General features: G+C 41.9%; 1 protein-coding gene across 1 annotated transcript in view; it reads right to left on the bottom strand.

The window, feature by feature from the left end:
* Window positions 1-2906, bottom strand: part of NLGN4X (neuroligin 4 X-linked) — a 293155-nt gene extending 290249 nt beyond the window's left edge. The window contains exon 1 of the mRNA XM_046672744.1: window positions 2782-2906. The gene's annotated coding sequence lies outside the window, so the exon portion shown is untranslated. The remainder of the gene's footprint in view (window positions 1-2781) is intronic.
* Window positions 2907-20301: the final 17395 nt, after the last annotated feature.

The raw sequence follows: 20301 nt of genomic DNA, 5'->3' as shown, positions 1-20301 counted from the left end.
CTTCTTCAGGATAACTAGGTCTCCCCAAACTTTTTCTTTTTTTCCCTCTGCATCCTTCAAATCATAGTAAGTGCTAACTCTGAGGAGGGAGCTAGCTCGTGCCACCTCCCAATAGAAAACAGTTAAATGCAGTGCGCTCTGGATGTGGAAGCCCTGGCAGCACTGAATCCCTTCAGAAAGCATAGGCTAGGAGCACAGACACCCGTTCCCCCCAACTGACCAAACAGAAAAAATCAAATCAAAAGAAGAATCCATACCACCACCTTGTGGATTCTGCTCGCAAGAACAGCACCTGCTTACTTCGATAACCCCCACCCATCAACCCTCACCCCAAATTTCTTAAGTTGGATCCAAATGACAGATTGGGATCCGCCGTCCTCGTTCACCCTAGACTCGCCCTGGCGCTGAGTTTAATTCATTACCCGCACACCCAGCGGTGGCGCAAGCTGCGAGCCACCGCCACCCCCTGGACCCCCAACGTTGCCTCTCGCACCCCGACCCCGCCAGCTCTGAAATAGCAACCCAGTGGCTCTGAAAATAAACAAAAAGAGGCCCACACTTGCCAGTCGGTTCAGAGGAAGGAGTCAGAGAAAAGGAAATCTGCAACCAGAAAAAAAAAAAAAAAAAAAATCCGTGGGATGGAGCGGGAGGGATGCAGAGAACGCTCTCCAGGCGCCCCTGGCCCTCCAAGCGGGAAATCTGTTCCCAGGGTGGTCCCAGCCAGGCCCCGGAGGTGCAGGGGTTGGAGTGACCCTCGGCTCCGGCCCCCGCCGCGCCGGGAAGAAAGGGGGCTGTGTCTGGCGGCGAGCAGGCGGCGGAAGGGTGCGCCGGGCCCAGGACTGCGCCGGGCACGGCGATCCGCGGGCCCAAAGGCCAGGGTGCTGACAGGAGACCACCCCCCCCCCCCCCCCCCCCCCACTCCCGCCGAGAAAACCGAGCCTACCACTTCTCTCAGGGGCAAAAGAGCCGAAGCAGGCTGGGGGGCAGGAGGGGAAAAAGGGGGCGTCCAGGAGACTGAAGGATGCCAGCACGCCCGAGAGAGGCGGCAGGCGTCCTGGAAGCCGGAGCAGGAGAGAACGACCGTGGGGTGGGGGGGCGGAGGCGGGGACCTCGGCCTCTCCTCCCACCACAAGCCCTCGACCCCCGCATCATCTGCAGTAGAGCGAGACATCCCCCCCAACCACCCGCGCCCGCGCGTCCGCAGGTCAGGCCCCGCGAACGCGGGCGCAGGCCCGGGGCGCCTCGACCGCGGCCTTGGGGAGGGGGCGGGACTCAAGTTCACTTGTTTTTTCCATGATGTCACAGCCCCTCGCCCACCCCCCTTCCCCCATCGCTCCCCCGACCCCAGGCTGCGGGCTTGGCGGACCTTCGCTATCATTTCTGCCCACTGGAGTGTGAGCGGGCCAGGCCGAGCCACGCGGGAATGGAGGTGGAGGGAGGTGTCGAGATGAAATCGGCCGGGTAAAGCATTGGGGGTTCCGGGGGGTGGGATTTGAAGCGCGGGACGGCAGAGAGCTTTGGGATCGAGGGGATTGTTTGTTAGGCTGCCCAAGGCTATGGGGGTGGTCCGCATATAGGAACTGACTCCCCAGACCCCCGCCCCCGCCTCGCTCAAGGGGACTGGTGGGCCGTACGCCCTACGGGCTCTGCTCCCGGGAACGAGGGTTCTCTGTGGGCACCAGCTGGGGCTTCGCAGCCCCTGAGACCCGGGCTAGGGCGCCCGGCACCCGTCGCCGCAGCCACCAACTTTTGTGGTCCTCTGGAAAAGCGGGCAGCTCGGGGATGGTTCAGGCGGCAGCCGCGTGCCACTCGGAAATGTCCAGGCCAGACCCAAAGGCTCCTGAAGAAGCAAAACCACCAGCCCCCAACCCCCGCCGCCTTCCGCCGCTTGCCTCCCCTCTAACCCACACGCACGGGAAAAGGGGCAGGTAGCCCGCTCCCCAGCTTTGCAGAAACAGCGCTAAACTACCGTCATTTCGTCTTCGCCCGGGGTCTCTGGCTCGCCCGGGTTGCTCTCCTGCAAACCCAGCCAGGTCCTAATCAATCACGTGCGTTATTTCGTGCATCACACAAGCCGTCATCTTATCCGAAGCCAGCAGAGGAAGGAGGAGAAAAAAACCGCTTAATGCAACCCCAGCCAAGCCTGTTTTCCTTTTTTCTCTCTGGTTAACCCAAAAAAAGCACCCCAGGAGGTGGTAGCTGACAGTTTCCTTAAAGCAGAAGCAGGGAAAAAAAGCCCCTGGTTGCTCACAGTTTGCAGAAGTCGTCCTGCCTTCTCCATCGCCAGTCCCGGTTTGCAGAGAACTGGCGCTTTGCTCCTTCTCTCCCTGTACTGCAGATATATTTTTTTTTTCTCCTCTCCCCGCCACACTCTTCTGTTTATTTGTATGTAAGACAGCGCTACTTTGTAAACATATCACACACGGCCCCAGAGCCGTTCAAATAGCTGATTGCAGCAAAACGCTTCGAAACCACGGTGGTCCCGATTTTTTAAGTCCAAAAAAATATCAAATGGTGTCTGTCGAGACGTGCATGAAGCTTGCACAGGACACACCGTACACACATGTCCACACTCCCACCCACACCTAAAAAATGGAGCGACAGATGGGAGAAAGTCCCATCCAAATTTTTAAAATAAAAGAAGAGAAAATGTCAGATTAAGTGAAGCTCAAACGTTTGCAGCCAGGCTTATCACCTCTAACTGGGGAGCACAGACAAGTCAAAATGTTTAAAAGGCTTAAAAATAAATAACCCAGAGGCACATCTTAAAACAGCACCTACCTCAGCTGTGGAAAAGCTGCATCAGCTGTAAATGTTCCTTTTACACATCCAGCTTTTTCTAGGGAACCCAGATGGAGGGTATGATTCAGGAGGATGTATTTAGTCCAGGCACCTTTGCTTTCTCGAATCCCAACTAGAATTGCTCCTCCAAAGGAATGTGAGGACCACCGACAGCGACCCCGCCGTTTGGAGGAAACTCGTTGTTTCTGTCGTAAATAGTCTTCTGGTCAGGAAGAAAAAGGAACACAGTCGGAGCAGGAAGGGCAGAGCTAGGTCTGAATAAGAGCTCTGTACTGAGAGACAGAGACGGGTTTGGGAGGAAGAGAGACTGGAGAGAGAGGTCCTGATGTCTCCCTGCTCCCCTCTGCTATTGGACCAAACTGAATGAAATTTACAAAGCCAGCAGCCAATAGATCTCCGCAGTCGGCTTCATCACTACAGAAACCACATCCACAGCTACAAGCGAATGGAAAGAGCCGCTAATCCCAGTGCAAACCAGCTGTAACAGAGAGATTCCTCGTGCCAGGATGGGGAACAGGTGAGCGTGGCACACAGGTTCACCATGCCAGAAGCACACAGGGGAGCTTCTGCTCTGGCTTCTCTGCACCTTTTCAATACCCTCGACACCAAACAGGCTACAGTATTTGCAAACATCTTTAACTCTGTGAGGTCGTGCTCTGAGTGCCAGCAATATAGAGCTATTCCCTAGCGGTCAGGCTGACAAATGTGTTACTCTTTCTGGGTGTTACTGAGGTTATATTGGAAAGCGATGTGTGTACATATACACATATATATATATTTTGGCAGCAAAATTAGAATGAAGAACTGTAAAGAACAGGAACCTCTCTTAAGCCCAGTTGTAGGGTTGATGTCTTTGTTTCTTTTCTTATACAGTAGTGGTTTTGATGAATACAATATTGCAGATGTTGCTAGGATTGGCCAGTTATTTTTAGATACCCCTCTTCACTTTTGGGGTCCAGGAGTTTATCTTTCCTGGTCAACTTTAAGTTTGTAACATGACCCGGTACTGATCATTGGGTTGGAGGGAGTTGGCTTTAAATGGGCAGTGTCTGAAGTCCCTAACTGATAAATCAGGGAACGGTGTAGAGTGTTGTGGCAATATGAACATAGATTCTAAAAGTAGATCGCTTGGGTTCAAGTTGCATATGACCTTAGGTGTGTATTTAAAAGCTTTGTGTCCATTTCTGCAACTGTAAATTGGGCAAGATGAAAGTAATGACCTCATAATATTATTGTGATATGGGCTGAGGTAATACAGCACTCAACATGCAAGAAGTTCTAAATAAATATTTGCTTTTTTAAGAAATTATTTCACAGGGCTATGAATTTATTTATTGAAGGAGAAGGATAATGCCGCCTACCCATAGCACATTCTCACAATTGCTTCTCATTAAGGCAGCAAACAGGCCTCCAACGTGCTGCAATTATTTGTTGTGATGGTACAATTAGAGATTTTTCACATGTTTTAAGAGACAGATTCCTGGGGGACATGACCAATAATGAGGGATGTGATGAACACTGGAGCAGGGGGCCTAGTTTCACGCCAAGTGTCTACTCTTGCTGACTTTGGCTTGTTGGAAAAGCTGTAGCGTTCTATGCATCTTAAGCAATTGATCTATTAAACAGTGGTTAAAATAGCTCTCTTGTGGGTTCCTTGGGATGATTAAATGAGATAACATGTATGAAAACACCCGTTACCAAAAAGAGATATATATAAACTCATATATATACATGTAGATGTGTATATATTCATCAAAACCATTACATATACATATGATAGAGAGAGCTACCTTTTTTTGTTTTGAGGAAGATTAGCCCTGAGCTAACATCCACCACCAATCCTCCTCATTTTGCTGAGGAAGATTGGCCCTGAGGTAGCATCCATGCCCATCTTCCTCTACTTTATATGTGCGTTGCTTGCCACAACATGGCTTGATTAGTGGTGTGTAGGTCCGCACCAGGGATCTGTACCAGTGAACCTTGGGCTGCTGAAGTGGAGTGTGGGAACCCAAGCACTACGCCACCAGGCCAGCCCCTAGAGAGGGCTACTTTTAATCACTCTTTACATATGTATAATATATACACAAAATAGATACATATATCAATAATATAAGAAACATATATGTTTCTTGTCCCTGGATATTTAAAATCCACTAACATAATAGTATTGTTGATAAACAGCTTTTCCCCCAAATCACTGACTTACGTAGATATAGATGCAAAAATATAGATATAGATATAGATATTTCCCAAAGTAGAGTTTAGAAGCAGAGCCTTAACTTGAACACAATAATTTATAGCAGGCCAGAAAGTCATAGGCTTTGCCAAGAATGAATTAATTGACTGATTTATAAATTCATCAAGCAGTTTTTGAGCACAGACATAGTCCTAAGCACTGAAAATGCATTTGAGAGTAAGATACATCCATTTATTTTTGAAGAGCCATATAGTCTCATGCATAAGGTAGCCAAGAGCATAAGAAGAAAAATGCAATTAAAGAAGGTGTGAAAAAGTCCTGTAGTATGAATTCCTAGGGATCCATGGAGGTGGAACTGATGAAGCAAGGATCTTCAGAGGAAGTGTTCTCAGCAGAGAAAGAATGGTAAATAGATATTGATCAGATGCAGAAGTTGAGAAAAAAGCCATGGCAACAGTCTGGATAAAGGCATAGAAGCAACAATCTGTATGTGGGGATTTGAAATACAGAGGGTTTGGTATGAGCAGGGCATAGGGTGTGAAAAGACAAGAAATTACACAAGATGGGGAAGAAGTGTTCTGAGACCTGTCTGTGAGGACCCTGAATGCCATGTGGAAAGGTGGAATTTATCCAGGAGGCAGTGGGGAGCCAATCATTTCTTTTAAGCAGGTGATAGGGAGCAATAATCAGATTTATTTCAGGACAATCACTCTGGTGGCAATATGGAGAATGAGTTGGAGGGGAGAAGATTGAAAGTGAAGGAAATATTTTCTGAGACTGTTGCAAGGATGGACGTCCCAGGGAAATGACATCATGAATAAAAGAGAGAAAGAGAAGAAGAAAAGGACATGGCAATTGGTATGGGTAAGAGAGGTCATTTCTAAATACATTAAGGCAGCATAAAAAAGTGAACTTGGGTAGGGAAAGTTTAGGTTCACGGGCAAAACCTTCATGTTTGTCTTAGTATATGGGTGGTTTGGTCGAGTAGCAGATCTCTACCATGAGATACGTTACCTGGGAGGGGGGGCAGGCAAACACATTTTCATTTCTGTCTGAATGATCTTATTGAGATTTTTAAAAAAATACTCAAGCAGACAAAGGAATTATTTTAAGAAAAAGCGAATGTATAATTTTAGGGGTTTATAATTTTCTCTAATCCTAATTATACGAGACCAGGATTGGAAGAAGGAGAACCAAACACATCATTTCATAACTCTTGGGAGAACAGGTTGTAATACAGTGAATAGAGTTATAAAGTTTTAAATCAGGGAATCTTGGAAGAGATAGGGGACAATTCTTCATGCTTCCATTTGAAATCTAATTATGGAGCATGGCGAGATGGAGAAACATGTCATGAAAAGATAGAAAACAAGAGAGGGCGGAGAAGGACCCATTGATATATGAACTGGGTTTGGCATAAGAGAGCTGGAAGGCATCTGAGAAATACTCTGTACTGTACTACTGCTCTCTCTGATGAGTCCATCTTCTTATCTCCATCGACCGCATTCTGATATAATGTCCGTGTTCCTGTGAGGATGACACGATTAACCCTAATTGCAATATTGGTTAAGCCAGGGAGGCTTTGGGGTAATACTAACTCGTATTGGCTCTTTTGATACAATGGTTAAAACAAAACAGAAATACGATTAAGTAGAATAATCCTTATTAGTACAATAGTAATATATACTATTTTATTAATCACCACACACTCTTGGAGATATAAGTATGTTTGACATCCAAGGTGCTTAAAATTTAATAAGGTGATAAATCAAGTTCTTCAGTTACTAAAATTCAAGGTACTATAAAGTATATGCCATCTTAGAAGCATACGAGAGGCATAGTGTGTTTCCTATAGAGATGATGAGAAAATCCGTCAGAGATAAGGTTTCAGAGCAGAGATGGAAATCATTCCAAGTAAACAAATTCTGGAAAAAAATAAATGAACATTGAGTAAGGTAAGAAAGTTCCATGTGCCTAAAGTTCAGCCAGGTAGCTTGCTAAAACAAAAAATCTATGCTCTTGGAACTCAATAGGAGGACTCAGATTTAGCAGGCCTTGTGTTCTGGGAATCTGCATTTGTAGGGACACCGTGCTAAGTGAGTCTTTTGTAGGTAGTCCTTAAACGCTGAAAGTGCTAATGGTGATGAGTTGATGGTGGGTTCATAGTATAATGAAATCCTCGTGGGCTGGAGTCTGCTCCTGGTCTCTTGAAGCCTTTGTCCTTCCGACTCTGTTATTTCAAACCCATCAAACACCATTAATTATGTAACAGGCATACACTGTACAGAGAGATGCTCTGTGCTGACTCTCTATCTGATTATTGTAAATTCTTTCCCTAGTTATTATTTCATCACTGGGCATGATTAGTCTAAATGACTTTTAAATGGCCCTGATTTTTAAAAAGTATTCAAGATCCTGAACTTCACTACATTCATTGAGGATGAGAAACCCATTAACTATTGCTTTTGTGTGAAAACCAAGGATATTGAATCCCAAATAAATGGCCTCAAAGAGGTAGAGTTCCTTTTTAAACGACATTTTGAAGCAACTGGTCCACTGGTATTGCCTAAGACTTTTTATGAAAATCTTTCACAATGTCTATGTCCCTTTGACAAATAACTACACATAGTACACTTCAAAATTATGAAAACTAAAATTTCCTCTCTCCATGTTACTTAGAAAAAAATATATATATATAAATATACACACGTAGTACACAAAATTGAAATATATATTTATACATAAAATAGAGAGGAATTACATATAATATATATTATATATAATGTTACATATAATGCTGTATATTATATATAATACATAGATATATATTACATATAAATATTATGTTATATATTTTTATATAACCCCTGTATATTTTATGTATAAATGCTGGTTGATTCATACCTGATTCTGCCCCTATATCTTTGTCCTATGTATGAACACTACTTCACTTCCTACTTTCATACTTTACACTTCAGGTAGACTGTATTTAAAGAGAAGGAAGTTTTGGGCCAGCCCAGTGGTGTAGTGGTTAAGTTTGTGCACTCCTCTTCGGCGGCCCGGGGCTCGCAGGTTTGGATCCCGGGCGCGCACCTACATATCACTCATCAGGCCATGCTGTGGCTGTGTCCCGCATACAAAGTAGAGGAAGACTGGCATGGATGTCAGCTCAGGGACCATCTTCCTCAAGCAAAAGGAGGGAAGATTGGCAACAGATGTTAGCTCAGGGCCAACCTTCCTCACAAAAAAAAAAAAAAAAATTGGGAGAGGGCAAAATAATAAGTAGCATAGATGAGCTTTGTTTACTGACTCTCGAGCAAACAACCCTCTCTCTTGTGAGTGACCTGTGCCAGCTGTCCCGGTAGGGAAAGAGAACATCTCTGGTGAATGAAACATGGTTTATAATTTTAGTGTAAATAAAATGAGGCTGACAAAAAATTATTAGGACAATTGCTCTCTTTTCTCCTTTCAAACGCTAGGTTGATTTTGGAATCTATTTTTTAAAATAAGCATTTCAGTTTTTTATTATCATTCATTGAGAAGAGAGGGAAAGTATTGCAAACAATGCTTTGCTTGTGACATGTACGCATATATGTAGGAAAAGCAGTAGGAAGATATGTATTAATACCAATGGATTTGTTTTGAAAGGGGATCAACTTCTGCTATAAAGCATTGTTATATTAGTAAGAGGGGAATATTGTCCTGGAATAGTCATGACCAAAATTATGAAGGGAACAGATGAACCTGTGCAATATCTTCATGTCAAAAAACTTTTGATAGTGCCTTTTGGCCAGCAGCCGGTGAGGAACTGAAGTCCGCAGTCCCACAGCCTTTGAGAAACTGAATTCCACCAACAACCGTGTGATCTTGGAAATGGATTCTTCCCCACTCAAGTTTTCCACAGACCCCAGCCCTGGCCAATACCTGCATCGCAGTCTGTGAACATCCTAGAGCAGAGGACTCAGCTGAGCTATGCTCCAGCTCTTGATCCACAGAACCTGTGAGATAGTCAGTGTGTGTTTCAGCCTCTAAATCTGTGGTAATTTGTCATGCTGCAGCAGATACCTAATATATGTAAGTACATGTGTATGCATGTATGAATGCATGGATGGATACGGATATGGATATGGATGGCAGTAAGCAAGCTGTAGCAAGCTGTTTTATAGAAACATAAAAGAACGTTGACCAAGTCAAACCAATATGCTAAATATTTTATAAGTTGCAGAAGGGTTGCTACACCATAGATGAATGAACCAGACTAAGAAGTACATCATCGGCTCGTAAAGCCTGCCAAAAGGTATCAAATTAGGGGAGAGGCGGAACTTGACAACCAAATCTGTAATTCCTGCATCAAGCAAAATAGATTTTCTTCACTCTGGCTGAGAATTGTGTAGCTCTCATCAACAGCCTTGATCTTTTTACAATTCATCACATCAAGGAATGATTAGTGAATCTACCTTCTCTCTGGTCAGCCCTGTGCTAACCAGGGTGTGATAGTCTTGGAAATATTATTTAATTCCAAAGGACTTATAATTTCCTGGTGTAACCATCCACTCCCCCCACAGCCTCCCTCAGAAAAATTTGTCATTTTACCTCCTGTGCTCTCCAAGCACCTTGACCTCTGACAGTACTTAATCCACCTACTTCCAGTGGCACATAGGGGGGGTGTGTGTGTGTGTGTGTGTGTATACACACATCTTGTCCACTGGACTGTAGGCTCCATTTGTATGTCTCTCTGCAATGCCTCACTTTTCAAATGTTTATTATTTTTAATGTAACAGAAGTTGAATTTTGTTTCATTATCTTCAGTTAACCTTCTTCTCATAAGTTGGGCAGATTACTCCAAAAACATCAATGGAAATTTACCAGAAAGAATGGATGTTACTTGGTCTTCCTACTTATATCGGCTCATTCCTGAGGGTTGAGATTTCTACCTTGGGCAGACCATGATGAAGTCATCTGCAAATGTGATCTACTCCAATTTTAAAGTCATGAGCCTTCTGGTATAAAATGAAGTAACATGGGTTTTTATTAATAAAGTGAGAGGGTTGAAGTTACAGATAAACACAATCCTCAAGCCCATTGCATTGTCATTCTCAAGTCACCCTCACTCATTACTAGCATAATTGAGCTATCTGTCCATAAGTCCCTGACAGTGGTTGTAGACAAGACCTCTTTGATAGCAATTGAGGACCAATACACACACACACACACACACACACACACACACACACACACACACAAACACACATACGCATATGCAGATTTTGTTTTCCCTGCACAGGACTGGGCAGCAGGGACCACATACTTCAGCAAGTTCTGCTTCTCACAGGGACCTCACAGGCCTTTGTGGGCTTCAAGATGCACCCCGCTTTCTTCTTGAGAAGCCCTGAATGGACTGAGACCTCAGACTGTCTCAGACCCATCCATGCCTGGATGGGCACTTGGGGCTGCCCCTTCCAGAAGAGATTCCCCTGGCTGGTCTCCAGGCCCCTGAAGCCACCATCCCAGCCTATAAGGGAAGGGAAAGGATGACAGTCAGAAGGTTAAGAGATCATGTGTCCAGGGGCTTCAACCTGAGAAATTTTTGGCCTTAAATAATCACTGTTATTTTCATTTTTTTTTCCATGTGCTGGAAGCATCAAAAGCATCAATTATTTCAGTGTATATAATCTTTATGTTAAACGATTATATCTTTTATGTTAAAAGATTCCATGATGTCATAACGTTTTTTTTTGTACATCTTCGTTTATTTTTACGTACAACTGAAGCCTCAAAAATGCGAACATTCTGAGCCTCTGATGCCTCCTGGTCATCCCCACCTGGCTGGTTCCCCGGCGCTTTGGGGGAGCAATTCTAACATTGCAGAATGATTGCCATGGAAGAATTTCTCCTTTAATTTCTCTACTCCATATGAACAGAAAGGCTGCACAAAAACTAGGCAGCCATTTGCAACCCATGAGATTTTTGCTAATCCCTGGGTTGGCACTTCAAATCAGAGGGGTAAAAACATGATCACTTCATGCAATCTTCACTGAGCTGTGGAAACTTGGTCCTCCTGGGGTTCATAGGTCTGTACCATGCCTGCCTTATCAGAGTAGCAGAGCTGTCTTCCCTCCAATGGCTCATTCCTCAAGCATCTGACTTCTTTCAAGCCACCTTTTCTTAATTAATGAAAATACACTTTCATTTCTCATTGAAGTCAAAGACTCAACATTGGCTTAGAAGCTAAATAAGACTGTTTGAGAATTCCTAGAGAAACAAGTTTCCTCCATGCATTTCATGAAGTTGCCAGTTATTCACCATGCTTTCCCTTTTACCTTATTTCCAATTTCAGGTTTTTTGTCACTATGGTAGTCTGGGTATTTTAAATCTACTTACTATTGTTGTTATGGGAAAGAAAGAAAAAGAAGGAGAGAGGAGAGAAAGGAAGAAAGGAAGGGAGGAAGGGAGGAAGAGAGAGAAAGATTTCCCTTGGGGAAAATGATTCTTTTCCAATGAAAATGTGGAAAATTGTTTTTGACATCCTGGTCTAGTTGGTCTTGTGCCAGCTGATAGCAATACCTTAAATACCATTTATTAACTCAGTCTTATATTGATCCCATGAAAATATTTAACCTTGCATCAATATCTTAAATTTCAACATGAAATTAATAATATCTAATTACTTGAATATAGCAGAGTCTTAAAGAAGGTAGTTAATCTGCATGATATGACTATTTTGTGTCTAATTTCTGATCTGTCTCCCTAAGAAGAGGTCAACGCCTTTTCATTTGGACTAGTGAATAAGAAGAACCATGACTCCCACTCTTATACCTATTTTGGAAAAATATGAACCAGGATGAATCAAACTATTTCTTGTCTTTGCTTTTTCTATCCCTCCTAATCTGGCTCCATGCATTTGTAGCACTTGGAAGCTCAACAAGTGCCTACATCTTCCATTTCAGTATAAACACTCAGTGCTAAAGCAGTTGCTGGAATTGGCAAAAAAATTTGACAGGATAGGCAATAGGGAGACCATGATTAGTTCTTTCCTAAATTTAGCTCCTGCTCAGGATGCTCATCAAGAGCTGGGATCACTGATGGCTCTAACAAAGTGGAAGGCATATTGATTTTCTTGACATATCTTCTGCTTTGCAAAATTCATAGTGCTTTGGGTTCATCATAAACCTAATGGGTCCTTAGCTGATGTATGTTGTGGGACACTCTCCATAGGTCTCTTTTGTCCTGTATGACTTTAGGGAGGCCTAGCTTTCATCTGTTGTGCACTATTTTTTCAAGAACATTTGCACAGTCAATAGCCTTGGAAGATAGAATAGGGTCTCTATTCAGAGCAAAAGGCAGATTTGCTTGCTGCCCATTATACAATATTTGACTTTCATAAGCCCAGGATGCATGTGGAGCATCAACCTGGGCCTCTGAGCAACACCCCTTTGGAACTCAGAAGGCAGAGGAAACTGATGGCAACAGACTGAGTATGCTGCTTCCTGTGCTGTGAATAATAATGTTCTGTCTCTGACCCAGGGGTTTTGTGTCTTCTGCCAGGATCCGTGAAACTGTGGCAGGCTCTCTTTTTAGCTTCCATATTGACTAAAGTCTCAGATGCTTCCTAGTTCCTGAAAATGCACCCAGCAGTACCAAGAAGTAAAATCCACCACTGAGTTTGGCTCAGTGGGCAGCACCATGTACTGTGGTGTGCTAGATGATAGAGAGGTGACCTAATCAGGAAGGCCATTGTTTACTTTAGGAAAGCTGATATTTTCTTATAAATTTGTCATCAAGTTCCAGGAAAAACACAGCATAATAATGTAGTGACTCTGACTTCGTGTCTTCCAGAATCATCTTCCATTTCTTTTTTTTTTTTTTTTTAAAGATTTTATTTTTTCCTTTTTCTCCCCAAAGCCCCCCGTACATAGTTGTATATTCTTCGTTGTGGGTCCTTCTAGTTGTGGCATGTGGGACGCTGCCTCAGCGTGGTCTGATGAGCAGTGCCATGTCCGCGCCCAGGATTCGAACCAACGAAACACTGGGCCGCCTGCAGCGGAGCGCGCGAACTTAACCACTCGGCCACGGGGCCAGCCCCCATCTTCCATTTCTTTTAAAGTCTCATCAGCATCACCCAGTCCTAGAACATAAACATGCTAGCAATGCTCAAAGGCTGCTCGTCAGAATGCAACTCAGTTGATGTTTATGCATAGTGGCATGCTGGAAGTGGAGGGAAGGCTTGTCAGAGAATGGGATAGAGTATTTCACATACATTATCTTACTGAATATTTTCTAAAGTGGAAGAAGATGGTGTTTAATCTCTCCATAACACAGATGAGGAAGGTGAGGCTTAGAGAGTCTAGGAAGCATGCTTTTGATTCATATAGTTAACAATTCTGGTCACTAATTCCAATGTGTGGGTTTTTCCCCACACCACAAAGCAATTCTGGGACACTAGCAGGGTGTCCCAGAATTTAACTCAATTCTGAAACTGTCTATTCAGAGATAGCATCAGATTTCACATCTTAAGGGCTCAGTCCTACAAGACTGCCCTCCATTTCAAATGCCAATTGAAAGTTCAGGTTGTCACCTGTGCTTCTGATCAACTGGCTGTAGATCAGAGCTTCCCATGACCCCCTCCTTGAATTTGATTAATTTGCTAGAGTGGCTCACAGAACTCAGGAAACTAGTGTACTCACTAGATTACTAGTTTATTACAAAGGATATTAAAGGATATGAATCAACAGCCAGATAAAGAGATACATAGGGTGAGGTCCTGAACTAAGGATCTTCTGTCCTCTTGGAGCTTGTGGTTGGGCACGGAGGCACAAGGAAGTGTTCTGGTTCACCAACCCAGAAGTTCTTTGAACCCCATCCTTTTGGGTTTTTATGGAGGCTTTATTAAACAGGCATGATTGATTAAATCATTGGCCATTGGTTGTTGATTCAACGTCCAGTCCTTCTCCCCTCCCTGGAAATCAGTGGGTGGGACTGAAAGTTCCAACCCTCTAATCAGGGTTGGTTCCTCTGGCAACCAGCCCCCATCCTTAGGGGTTTTCCAAAAGTCACCTCATTAACATAAACCCAGTTGTGCTGGAAAGGGGCTTGTTATGAATAACAAGACACCCATTTCACCTTTACAGCTCTGAAGTGGTTTCAGGAACTGAGGACAAGGGACCGAATATTATAACAAAAGACCTCCCATTCCTCTTACTCTCAGGAAATTCCAAGGGTTTTGAGAGCTGTAAGCCAGGAACTGTGGATGAAGACCAAATATATATTTCTTATAAATCACAACATTGCAGCAGCTAATAAAGCTATGGGCAGGACTTCAAAGAGCATTGTTTTTCTTACACAGAAGCAAAGACAGTAAAAGACATAAGTAGAATACTGAAGAATTTCATGTAATATGGCTTAGCTAACAAGGAATGGGAAATGACAGTGACAAATAGTAATGTTAAACTATAAGACTTGTATTCTCAACAGAGGTGATACCACCCTCCAAGGAGTAAAAACTGGTCCTTGAAGGACAAAAAAATCTTAGTTTTTTTAGGTATAAGATGTATGCATACAATACATAAGCAAATGCAGAGTACATCAGTGGTATTAAAATGAGGAGGGGAACTTAGGAAAACATGTCTGAAAAGTCTCTGTGGGGACCTGGAATTGGCCACCCCAAGATATGTCTCTTTGGCATCAGGATTATTTGAGGCTGATTGCTTTTGATAAACTGGGACAGGGAAGGAGGCTCTGAGGAATGGAACTTGCCCTTTGTTAGGACACATTTACATTTGTAAGGTAAATCTCTATCTGTAAAGGTGCCTCCCTCTCTGTACCAGGAAGAAGAAAGGAGATGACCTTCTCTCTAAAAACTCTTAATCAATACCAAAGGCAAGGACTTAAAATCTGCATTTTATTGTGCTAGTCTGGTAACCTCCGGTAACTAACTTCCCTCCCCCTCCCAACGCTGGCATTTCTTTAAGGATTAAGCATCTTTCCTTAGGCTGGGAACTGATTGCTGAGCTCACCTGTGACCGCCCAGCTCCAGACAATCGACTTGCCTCCGGCTACGCCCTCCGAGACAGCAGACCACTACCTGCTGTGTCCATCAAGCACTGTGCCGACAGGGCAATCTTGTGACTATTGTGGGAGGGACATTTCAATCACATGTGAAACACCCCGTTTGGGGGTATATAACCACTGTGTGCACCCCACTTCTTCGGTGCCCTTTCTTCCTTCGGGAAGAAAGGCCCCGGGCCATGGTTCCTCATAAAGCTTTGTTTAATTTTCTCTTGCTATTCTGTCTCATGTGAATTTAATTCATTCTCCGGCCAGACGAACCCCCATTTGGGGAGAGGAAATGTCCTCCTCCCCTACATCTCCCTGGGGGTAGGGTGGGAGGATAATGAGCAATAAGTTAGTAAATATAGCTATTAGGAACTGAATTGAGGAGTTAAGGAACAAATTAAAAAACATTACTATTTCTTCCAATAGCATCAATATCCACTCACCAAAAGTAAGTAAATAAGAATTTATTAGTGTCTATGGGTTCAGAATAGTGCAGGGCACTTTAATGAGTGAAATACATGGCATTAAGGCATGGTCCTCAAGAAATATGTATTTATGGCACGGGAAAAATATACATGAAGCATCATGTCATGCTGAAAATATTCAACAATCCAGTCTCTGGTTCAGGGGAAACCCTGAGTTGGAACATTTTCTGATTTCCATGGTGAAATAGTTGGATCCTGGCCAACATCCTAGACCTGGAACGGGATTCTGGACCTAGATTCTGGAACGGGAAGTTCCAGAACATGGAAACTGGAAAACATGTGGGGGTGTATGATGATGTATGATGTCCACCATAAAGATACCATAGCCTTAACCTCAAGAGCATAGATAATAGCAAAATGAAGTAAAGTAATTAGTCAGTGATGAGTTTCAAGCATTTATTACCTTTTTAAATAATGTGTTTAAGATTATATAATTAAATTGTTAATGGAGCCTATGTTTAACAACTGCATTTCAAAATTCCTGGAAAGTGAGCCATCAGAGATCAGGAGCCATCGTGAGCTGGGTCCGGAGTAGCAATGCAGAGACTAGAGAGAATCAAGGATGTGGTGTGTGAATAAGCCTTTGATTATGTAGGATGCCCTTCAAGAATTCACAAATTAATTAATTGATGCATCAACTGTTCCAATTAATACAAATGTTAAACATCGTCTCTCTTCACTTTTCTTTTGGCCTATGTGTGACTACCTGTTAGTTGACTTTAGTTTAACTTTTCCATCTCTGAGTTTCTTTGGGTCTTGATGGCTTTTCACAAACTCACTTTGTTCAGGTAGGTTTATTATTCTGTGTAGAATATTCAAGTTATTGTGACTAGTCTAACGTAAGTCTTTTTAATATGATCCCTGTGTCCTTTCAGTATGGATCCAGAACTTTTTAAAGCAACCATGCCTTCTGGTAAGTGATTTTTTGTATTTAAAAAGTTAATGTCTCTTCAAAATGAAACTCTATCAACATACCATGTGAAAATGCAAATTTAGATTTAAATAAAAATGAAAATTTGGTTACACTGCAATTGGTGATTGGTTACTGTCCTGTACTGAGATTCTGCTTCTCTGAAGGAGATGAGGTCAAGTTCTCGTGATTTGGGGTGGGAGTGAGGACGGTATGGGCAAAAGAGAAGCTGAGGCGTGGGATTTTATTAATAGGGTTGTGCAGACAGGTATTAAAATTGGTTGCATTGATACTTCACCACATTAGATAATATTTTCCTGAAATTTATAGATTTTATTTGTTCTTTTTACTGATAATGTTTGAAGAAATTATGAGAACTTGAGAATTTTATATTTGGACAAATTGACAATGAACAAAATGCAAGCAGTAATCGTTCTCGGCACACAAAGCTCCCTGGGTATTAAAGATTCCAGCAACAGCCATTTACCCCAGTGACCCAGCAGAAGACTCAGAGAAAGCTGACCTGCCTTTCTTAGATCGGGGATGAATCCGGCACAATTCCAGTAGATATTCTGACTCGACTGGAGTCGTCGAAAGATTATTCTACATCTGTCAATCTATAGCAAGGATTGGCAAACTTGGATTTTTTAATCATAAGCCAATGACACATTAAACTATAATTAAAGGATATAAAATTAAAAGCACTTTTTTTTCTGTGAGGTTATGGAGGTTTGTTTTGTTGAGGGAGAGGAATGTAAACATTTTTCTCACCTTAAAAGGGGTTAATAATGGTGACACAAAATTCCAGCTGGTTTTAGTAAAACCTTTTATAAGATTTAGTTCTTATAACATCTCCTGCTTTCACTTATAGAAGTTGACATTTCAGTAAAAGTAATATGGTGATTGAATTTGAACATTTTTGATGGATGAATATTTTATTTTATGAGGGAAAAAAAGACAAGCAGGAAACAATTTGTGAACTGAACTATAGGAATGTGCTAAATTTGATTTCTTACATTCGGTTATGGGGAGGTTAAAATGCAGGAAGCTTTCCCGGGGAATACTAAGGCTGTTATGCAGATTGAAATGCATTACTCCTGCAAGGTCATTCATATTTACTTTCACAGAGTGCCAGTCGAAATGTTTTGTTGGTCAAGTCTGATGTTTAAAAACACTTATGAAAATGATGTTACATTTTTTAAAAAGCTCTGCAAAGCTCTTGGTTTTTCAACTGGGGATATTTCTGGGAAAGCAAATAACTGATATCAAAGATCTTTCTGCTGGTTTTAATGGCAAGCTTATTGTCTCTTTAAATGTGTTCTCATTTAACTGTGATTCACAGGGTATGGCTAACAATTACTGGGGATGAAAATCAGAGCTACAGTTAAGATACTCTGTGAAAAAAAATGGACTAAAGGATACTTTGGCTATGTTTCCACAACAGTGCAGAAGCACAGTGAATTATATGTTTGGATTGTAACAAAGTCAATGAGTTTCTGGTGTCAAATTGCTTACGTTAAGAATAGGTTGCTAATATGCAGTGTATGTGTTTATTTCAGAGTGTGGGTAATTTTTATGGATCAGCTTTTTTCCATCAAAAGAATCCAACATGGTATATTTCCCCTGCTTCCCAAACACTGGGACCTGGAACCACCCTGAAATAATGAGCTCCTTATTAGTGTAAAATCAGCTCCCTCTTTGCAGATTGCATTTGTAATAGAGCTTAGGTTTGAGAGGTTCCCTCAAATGTATGTATAAGGTAAATTTTAATTATTAACAAATGTATTTTCCTAATCTGCCTTGGTTGCTACCATTTGGGCGAAGTTAGCTACATCTGCCCTGAGAATTTAACTGTCTGAATTCTACCTATTTTAAGGGTGTGCAAATACAAGGACCCAGAGGGAAATTAACTAAGGAAAATGGTGTCATGAAGCCTGAATAGCCTCCAGGAACCCAGCTTCATTTTAATGCTTGCAAATCCAACTGGAGTTGGCCACATTGCTTTTTGAATTTGCATGGGACCTTTTTCTGTCTAAATTAAAAATATGTAACTTAATATAACCATTTGGAAGAGTATCTTCCCTTGAGATCTTTTCATTTGGAAACTGAGAAGGAAAGGACAAATTATTACTTATATTCCGATCTCATGCTTAAAGAGTCTTCTTGCTAAACCATGTGTTGAAAAACTCAAGTGTTCATCTCCAAACAAATTCATATGCAGCCAAAAGAAACAATGCTGTGAAAGACTCTGTGGATTTTTCTAAGAAAACCTGAAACCAAAGACAGTTGATTCTGTTTCTGGGTAAGTCAGAGGGAACACAAAGTTGAAATTAAGAGGTTTTATTTAGAAGTGGACTGGCTGTCCTAATGGTTCTGCAGTCATCTGAATGGAAAACACACTCAATTTGTTTTGGTAGAACTTGAAATTGAACAACCAATTTGGTCTGGCCATTACGTCAGTCTTGATTTGGTCTGGGCATTAAGACAAGCTTCAACCAGTTTGAATGATTTTTTTTTTTTTTTTTACTTTTAACACTGGCATCATTTAGGCAAAAAAGTTTTGGTCTCAAGACTACAGAAAGAATAAAGAAAACATATTACAGCTTTTCCACTGGAAACTAAAATATAAAGACTGTGTGAAGAATTCAGTTTAAGAATGTTGATCTCCACTTTGATACAATGGGATTTTTCCACCCCATATTTATGCATTTCTTCCTCCCATTTCATTCTTAAATAAATCTAGAGACAAGAATAGAAGAAGCTTCTTCCATAGTTACACTGGGCTTTAAACAATGACATCATTTATTTAAACTAGGATTATTTTTGTTAAGTATGACAGGATTACTGTATGGGTAGTTGCTGCATTTATTATTTATTATCATATCCTGTACTAAACACAATCCTGCACTGTCTATCTTAGTTTCATTCTGCAGACAAAACATTAAGAGTGAGAAATTGAACACTCTCATACTTCTTCAATGGCCATTGAGCATTGCATTTAACATAATTAACATGCATTTCCTGGAAGGATGGCTTTGCTTAGTGCCATAAATTCCAATATAAAGGGTCTAGATTAGCATAGTTATTTGGAGCAGTACAGTTAAAGATGTGCATGCCTAAAATACCTAGGAAAGTTGATTGTGGGATCGGGCATATGTATTTTTTTCTGTCAAAAGGTAAAAGAGTAATGAAAAAATTTTTAAGTTAATAAAAAACATTAAAATACTTTGAAACAAAAATAGCATAAAGAGAGACTGGGCATCACAAACTTTGAAAGTCAACAGATTCACTAGAATCATACTCAAACTACCTGCCTGTTGACCGTTAGCAGGGGGATGCTGGCCAACGGGAATTGCTTTGGAAGCCAAGGATGGAGCAAGTAGGAGAAAATTGTGAGGCAAATCCACTTCCTTCAAGTAGTTCTTTGGCCAGAGCACTACAGAATGACTTTCACCTTGGAGGTAATCCCATCATGGTGACTACATTGTGGAATGTGACTTAATTGATACCGTATCTATTAATTACTTATAAAAAGGCAGAACGAAGAAGAGCAAATATGGTCAAACTCTATTTCTTTTTCTGAGTGTGATTCTCGCCATGCTTGCAAGTAATTCGTTTCCTCATTCGAGGACCAAAGAATCAAATCCTAGCCACATAAATTCTCTTCCATATGATCTGCATTTGTGGGAAAGAGTACACAGTACAGAGAGTGTCTCTCTTTATGTTTCTTTATGTTTGCTGCTCAAAAATCCACAGAATTGGGCAAGAGAGGAATTACTATTCGCATATCATCGTGCACAGGTGTTGTTTCTTGAAGTTGCACAATAAATGTGAGTGAGTTAGGTCTCAAATTC

Source organism: Equus quagga, chromosome 10 (genome assembly GCF_021613505.1).
Source record: "Equus quagga isolate Etosha38 chromosome 10, UCLA_HA_Equagga_1.0, whole genome shotgun sequence".
In the NCBI taxonomy this organism is placed as follows: Eukaryota; Metazoa; Chordata; class Mammalia; order Perissodactyla; family Equidae; genus Equus; species Equus quagga.
Note: the sequence above shows the minus strand (reverse complement) of the source record. Positions and strands in the feature narration are given on the sequence as shown.